Genomic DNA, 8,345 nt, shown 5'->3' on the forward strand with positions numbered 1-8,345 from the left:
GAATGAATCTCCACCACCAGCTCTCTGGATCTTAGGCCTTCAAACTCTATCGCCCACTTTCCTGGGTCTCTAGCTTGCAGACAGCAGATGGTGGAACTTCTCAGCCCCCATAATCATGTGAGCCAGTCCTTTAGAACACATCCCTTTACATGTATGCTATTGGTTCTGTTCCTCTGGAGAAGCCCAACTAACGCACTGTATTGATTCACTTTCACTCTTCATACTTTTTTAGATTTGAACTTTTCTTTTTTTGGTCACCCTCTAAGGGCAAATACTTGAGGAATCCACCTGGTGACTTTTTGCTATCATTTTCTCTGTATCTAATAAATTGTACTATACACCCCACCAGCAAAAGCACACAATGGACACTAAAAAAATTTTAAGTAGGAAACACATTAAGTAATAAATGAGTATATTTTCAATTTTCATGTGGGATATTGTGACTTTATTAAGAATTTGTAATATGTTATAACATGTGGAGCTCACATCTTTATAATAAGTTTTGAAATATTCTGATTGCAAAAGCAATAGGCATTTATTATATGGATTGAAAATAATGCTAATGAATGTAAAAAATATTTAAAAATCATATAAAAATCACATTCAAAGTCAGTCTCTGTTAATATTTAATGACTTCCCTTCTAGTGTGTAATTTATAATTTTACATTACACAGAGCTGAGATCACACTACATATTTTATGCCCTCCTATTTTCAATTAATATTATGCTGCGAATATTTTCCTATCATTAAAAATTTTGTCAAAGATGTTTATGCCTGCATGCGTAAATCAATAATAAAATGATTTAGGTGTGTTAATGTAATCATGCAGTGATAGGATTAAAATGAATATATTAACAGAATCTTTCCTCCCATATGGATACTTCCTTTAAGCCAAAGCTCCTTATTACCAAAATGACTATGTGCTTAGTTGGTAAGCTGAAGTTAGAAATCCACAGAGGCTTAATATCTTTATCACAGAGATTAATGAGGAGGTATAGTTAATACTCTCACACAATACTAGACAGTTGATATATAGCATATGATATAAATTCCATTCTGTAAAAGTTAAGCTACTGTAATATTCACTTAACATATTAATGGGCTCTGTGGATGAGAATAAATTTAGCATGGCACAAGTTTTCTGCCCTTGGGTACGAGCAATCTATTTGAAGGACCCGACGTACACATGTGAGACAGTTATAGAATCATCCCAGAGAATGAGCTAGGGGAGCACGATGGAGACAGTCATTAAGCTATACATGTAGAAGTGGGAAGTCAAGCTGGACAGGTGCAATCAAAGAAAGCTTCCTGGAAAAGCTGGCCTTAGCTCTACTATTCTGAATAATGGTGAGGGAACAATATTTACTCAGTAGCTGTTATAAACCAGTCCCCATCTCTGGTTGCCTTCACAGTATCCCTGGAAACCCAGTAGTGACATTGCCATTTGATAAATGGGACTTGAACACTGATTCCACATCTATGTTCTTCAGATGGCACTGCTAAAGGGACAACTAGAAAGGAAAGGGAGAACATTGAGGCAGGAAACAGAGTATGTGAAAGCCCAGATAATGATGGGATCTGGTAGTGAGAATGAGCAGTACACAGGGCCAGAGTGTTGTATACTGTGTGGGATTGAGAGCATGGCTGTCATGAGGTTAAACAGACACAGTGGAGTCATATGGTAAGAAGTGCTAAATAGCAAAAGTTAGCACCCATGAGGATCCTTTGGGACACCGATCCCCCTGCTATGGTCCCATAACTATCTGACTTCAATTTTGCATTTAGTTGATTGAAAAAAATGCTTAGAGAAAACAATTCATTGGGAAATTGTGTGTGTGTGTGAGAGAGAGAGAGAGAGAGAGAGACAGAGAGAAAGAGATCATGAAATCCCATCTTTTCTATTAGAGTGAAAACATATATTTTTTTAATGAGAGTGAACTGAAGGCCCCTTTTAAGCACATTAATAGTTGTTGTCAAAATGAATCATTTTCTTATTTGACAATGGTGATTAGTTAATAAGAGACCTGGTCCTTGCTCTCAGGGTGCTTAAAGTCTAGGGGGAGAGACAGTGTAACACATGCTACGAAGGAGAGGGCAGGGATCCATGAAGACACACAAAGTGGCAATTGGTCCAGTCAGGGGGTCTCAGGAAGGCATCCAATAGGAAATGCTGGCTGATTTAAGATCTCTAGGAAACACTGGAGAGCCTGGGCAGACACGGAAAAACAAAGCACTCAGGCAGGGATAGCACACCAGAGTCCCTATCATTTGACTCATCAAAGCTCATTTTAGAAACAGAAAAAACAAAAGCCATTCGGTCAAAATATGGAGAAGAGGGAACAGCAAGTCACATGAGATTGAAGAGGTCACTAGGGCAGAATTTTGCAAGGCTTGCAAGTCAAGGTAAATAAAGATGTGGTGTTTACTCCAAGAAAAATGGGCAGGCAGTGAGGAATCTTCCACATATAACTGGATTTGAGTTCAAGGGCAGGGTTGGGATGAAGTGAAAGAGGGAAAACTCAATGCCAAATGACCAATGATGGGATAAAGATGAATAAGTCGTAAGTAGTGTTAAGGGTCCTGGCATAATGTAAAAAAAAAAAAAAATCTGGATTTTGAGGCATCTGGGTGGCTCAGTCGTCTAAGTGTCTGGCTCTTGATTTCGGCTCAGGTCACCATCTCGCAGTTGTGAGATTGAGCCCCGTGTTGGGCTCTGCACTGGGTATGGAGCCCGCTTAAGATTCTCTCTCTCTCCCTCTGCCCCTATCCCATGCACACACTCACACTCTGTTTCTCTAAAAAAAAAAAAAAAAAAAAATCTGGGCTTTGCACAAGGTATAGGAGAAATGAGAAAGAATACAGCTTCTATGTCATAATCTACACAGAGAGAGAGAGAATATTTTAAATTAATGAATGCAGTGCAAGATGCTAGATGAGACTGGAATAATTGGCTAATATTGAAGGTTCTACAGATTCGACCAATCTAATTCAAATACAGGCCCCGTCACTTATCAGCAGTGAGATGTGCAGTCAATTAACCGAATTGCTATGAACCTCACTTTTTACTTCCACAAAATGTGAATAATCCTAAATCCAATTGTATAGAGTTTGGAGAAGGATTAGATCATATAATGTATGTAAAGCAATCAACACAGAGCATATAATCACCAAAGCTTGTTAGATGTGACTGTTTTTAGAGAATTTCCATTCCTGCTGCTATTATTATGCCATTACTAAAATCATCTTAATCACTGTTGTTTTAAGAGCTTTCATAGGCAGATTCTTTGATATAGTCAACTATTAACATGATCCATTTTGGGGACTGAGTTAGCAATAGGTCAGGGAAAGGAAAGATTTCAGAAAAGATAAGAGATTTGATGTTGACTCAACCAGGAACTCGAAGGAACATCCACTAGTTCAGAAATGAATCTGCTACAGCCAACATTTGTTGAGCTTTAGAAGTGATTTACAATTAATCCTCAAAACAACCATGAAATGGGAACTAGTATGAACCCCTTTTTACTAATGAGGAAAGTGAGGTATAGGGGGATCAAGTAACTTGCCAGGGAACAGTTTGTAAGTAGAGGACTTGGAATTTGAACCCCAAGAGACCGGCTCCAGAATGGGCATGCTTAACCTCTGGGCGGCACTGCCTGTTAAGTTGCAATGGGGCAGCAGTGAAGGTGGCTTACATAACTGCTGTTAGATCAATTTCTGATTTCTGCATGGGGTGCTATGGATAATATCACAAAAAGGGACTATTTCCTGAAACAAATTACTTGCGAAACTCACGGAGAGGGATGTGACACAAAGGCTGTATGTATTATCATTTTTCCTTTTTTGAGGCTTCAAAATAAAAGATACACCCTGGATCCCACGTCCCATGGAGTTCCATGTACTAGTAAATCATGGGGGCAAGCAAAGGAAAATCGCATTCACAGACGAATCGTGTCTGCAATCAGCCTTGAACTTCCTGTGTCCAATGGAAGAAATGATTTTCTTTGGTAATGCAACATTTGATGCAGATGGATAGCCAAATTACTCCACAGTGTCTGAACACTCCCCAGCAAAACGAGGAAGACTTGAGTCGATTTGATTTGTACAGAAAACTACTATTGCTCCAGCTAGCCAACCATCACTAATGTTTTTGTATAGAGCGGATGAGTTCAGAGGTCTCTGGGATGAGCAGAAGCTGTGGAATCAGAAGACACACACTGCCTCTATCCTTCAAGGCCGGCTCAAATGTCATCTCCCTGACCACCAGAGACGGAACAAATGGCTGGCAAAACACTTGGCGTGTGCTTCTCCCATTTGGGCACCCATCACAGCATATGAGACTTGCTACCCTTGTGCCTTCTTGACGGCAACACTGATCTATGGATGCTGATGAGAATCATATTAAGAGTATTTTTCCCTCCCCAAAGTCCCTGAGTGTGTGTGGAAAATCGTTTCCCATATAACTTGAACATCGCAGCCAGCCGTAGCTCTATCATGGTGCTCCCAATTTTTCACGCGTTCAACCTTCCGTCTCCCTGCTAATCCAGCTTGCTGCCATCTCCACTGGAAATCTGCATAGAGACTCACACCACGTCCAGCTCACCAATTTCGCCTCTGCCTACTATCCCGTGACAATGGCCCTGCAGGTCCCTTCATCCGTTCAGGATCATGACACAGTCTGCCTCTGTCCCTCCCCATGCACCTCTCTCCTCTTCAGTTGGCAGATGACTCGGCTTTCTTACCATTACCTCATGCAGACAAGGGCGTAGGTGCTACAGCAAAGTAAGGTTTCTTGATAAGAGTTGTTCCAGGTTTACCAAATACATCAGCTAAGTCACTGGGTCCTGTGGGATGCAGCCCAGGGCATGCGGGGCATTCATTGGAATGGGACAGGGTCAGGATTGGGGGGGTTAATGTCTAGCTTCACCCTCTACTCATGATTCCTTCCTACATAAAGCCCTGCTATCATGGCCCTCTGTGTCTAAACTCTAACTTAGCTACAATGCTCCTTTCTGTCATTGACATGCTGTGTCTCCCAATACTCTATTTCATGGGTCTTTTCTACCCTAGGTTGTCACACAGATCTTAATAATGCTGAATGGCCAAGATGCATCTTCTTTCCCATACTTCTCCTAGAGGCCATGGAAATAAAGGGATGTGGCCAGTCCCACTGATCGAAGTAAGGAGACTCAGAAGTCCAAGAAAAATGAAAATTCGTGGGAGTATGTATATATTTCATCTTTCTCTCTCAAGATGGGGTGAAATGTCTGATCTCCAGTTTTATGGTCTAAGAACCAGTTTATTCAAAATTCCTACTACGTTTACATAACCAAGAAAAAAGTCACAGTGGCTTCATCTTAGAGAAAGGGAGCAGAGATAGGACATCAATTAAATCTACACATCAGTATGTCCAAATCTCACCTCCACACCATACAGACCTGAATACATCTTAATTTGTTTTACATCAGAATTTATTTGAACTCCTGAATCTCTACCCCACAGCCTAGATTACAAGTGCGCTGGACCCAATGGCAATATCCTATTTATAATGATATCATCACCTAAAACACAGAAGTCACTTGAGGAACATTATCTCTGCCATATGCCTCTCTCTATAATATTAAATACATAGTTATTTTAGCACTTGATAAAACAACTTATAAAAAGAACACAGGATATCTTGGGGGACCTGGGTGGCTCAGTTGGTTGAATGCCCGACTTCAGCTCAGGTCATGATCTCAAGGTTCATGAGTTCAAGCCCTGCCTTGGGCACACTGCTGTCAGCGTGGAGCCTGCTCTGGATCCTCTGTCCCCTTCTCTCTCTGCCCCTCCCCTGCTTGCACTCTCTCTATGTCTCTCAAAAATAAATAAACCTTTTAAAAGAGAATACAGGATATTTTATTATCCAACTAAGCTTACACACAGAGAGGTTTCCTACCTCAAAGTCAAAACCACCATTAACACTTGATCCTGTCCAATTCGATAGCAAATGATAACCCAGACTCTTTCACCAGGGAAAACTGCATATAGTCTGTCCATCCATCCACCTGTCTGTCCATCCATCCACCCATTTCATCTGTCCATCTATCCAGCCATTTATGCAGTTATTTATCACAAGTATATTTGGTATTATTAGGTACTGGACAATGTGATAGCCATTAGGGATATGATACGAGAAAAAAAGAAATGGATCTCTACCCTTAGAGCCTACAGTCTGGTAGGAAAACAAATACTCATCAAATGAACCAACACCTATGCAGCAGATGCAACGTAAGTTGGATATCCAGGACAAATGTTCATCAAACTTTCACATTAAACAGATTTTCCAGGCTCTGGTCAGGCATCCCGATGATGCACCGCTCTGCTCTCTCGACTCATTCACTCTCTATCCAGCCAGCTACATGTTTCAACTTCCCTCATTCCCAGTACCAGGGCCCTGACAGCCAGGGTGAAGAGGAGGGACTCTAGCAAAGCACTGGGACCAGGTGCTGACCCTTCTTTGCTGTTATGTCAGCCATGACTTTGATCCTGAGCAGGTGCCTGGGCTCCTCTCCAGTTCTCGTTCCCCTTCTTGAGCCTGGCATGTCAGAGACAGAGGAAGAAATGGTAACTGTTAGAACTCCACTGCAGATGTGGTGTGACAGAAGAACAGTGACCTCACTTTATGAAAGTCGAAAAACAAAAGAGTGTGTGTTTATTAAGTAATCCGTTTGTACACTGAATCTAGGGGGTATCTGTCAAAATCCAAGGTAGAAATACTAGCTGCCATTCGTGGAGTGCTCATACCTGCTCAGCTGCCCTCATCCAATTTCTGGAAGCCCACGACTCTGGCTGTACGGGATAGTCCATGTCATGGCCACAGTTACTCAAATGCTCTCTCTGTTTGCGTGGGTAAAAGTTTTGAGTAAATACATATAACTTCAAAAATAGAAAACCCTTAGGGTGCCTGGGTGGCTCAGTCAGTTAAACGTCCGACTTCAGCTCAGGTCATGATTGGTAGTTCACAAATTTGAGCCCCGTGTCGGACTCTGTGCTGACAGCTCAGAGCCTGGAGCCTGCCTCCGATTCTGTGTCTCCCTCTCTCTCTGCCCCTCTCCCCACTCATGCTCTGCCTTTCTCTCTCTCAAAAATAAATAAACATTTAAGAAAACAGAAAACCCTTCACAGAGGGATCGTTGCTCACTCTTACCTGTATAGGTCTCCTAAGTCTATTGTACAGCTTAAACACACACACACACACACACACACACACACACACAATGGAAATTTAGGATATTTTAGAAGGAAATCACAAAACTATTAGTGACATCCAGAATTTTCAAACAAATATAACAATCAGGTCTCTTCCATGAGATGTTTCTTATAATTTAATCTTGGGGTCAGATGGATTTGACTTTGATTCTTGGATGACCACTACATAATTGTGTAACCTTGGGAAATTACCTTGCTTTTTGTGTGCCTCAACTCCTGCTGTAAAATTAAGATAAAAATCCATATATTTTACATATTTGACGGCACACTTTATGTTAGTGTCAGGCAGAGTGCGTGGTTATGTTTGAGGACCACAAAAGTTAGCTTGATGCCACAGACCTATGTTATTCGGGAAGACGATGATACTTAAAGCATTCCGACATCTCAGAGAACATAAGCTGATTAATTCATCTTTTACCATGACTATTAAAGAGCAAAATATAATTTTAAAATATGAACTTTGTAGACATCTGCCTTGATCTAATTACATAAGGATTTATCTCTCTTAAATGTGTTGGGATGCTAAAGCTGATTTCATTCTTTACTCTGTGTGATTCTATTTCTCCGAAGTTAGCGGGTAAAGACGTAGGGGAGGTGGCACAGTTTGAACAGACAACAAATGTCTCAGGCTTTTTCTTTTTTTAAGTTTATTTATTTATTTTGAGAGAGTGAGCATGTGGGAGGGGCAGAGAGAGAAGGAGAGAGATAGAATCCCAAGCAGGCTTCACACTGTTAGTGCAGAGCCCAATGCGGGGCTTTGAACTCACAAACAGTGAGATCATGACCTGAGAGGAAAGCAAGAGTTGGACGCTTAACCAACTGAACCATGCAGGTGCTCCATTTTTTTTTTAATGAGGCAGCACGGTATTGCCAGAAAAAGGCTGGACTAGGGGTCAGAAAACTGGATTAGAACTCTGCATTTTCTATATCCTTTTGGCTCATCGTTCACCATTTCGAAAGCTCTGATCTTTACTTAAAAGAGGATCAAATCACCTGCCTCATAATGCTGTGTCAAAACACAAAATATAGATGACGTGCCAGGTACATAGCCAGTGCTCAGTATATAGCTACTAAGCTTATGAGAAGATCTTCGTGC

The sequence above is a fragment of the Acinonyx jubatus genome, chromosome F2, assembly GCF_027475565.1.
Source record: "Acinonyx jubatus isolate Ajub_Pintada_27869175 chromosome F2, VMU_Ajub_asm_v1.0, whole genome shotgun sequence".
Taxonomy (NCBI): domain Eukaryota; kingdom Metazoa; phylum Chordata; class Mammalia; order Carnivora; family Felidae; genus Acinonyx; species Acinonyx jubatus.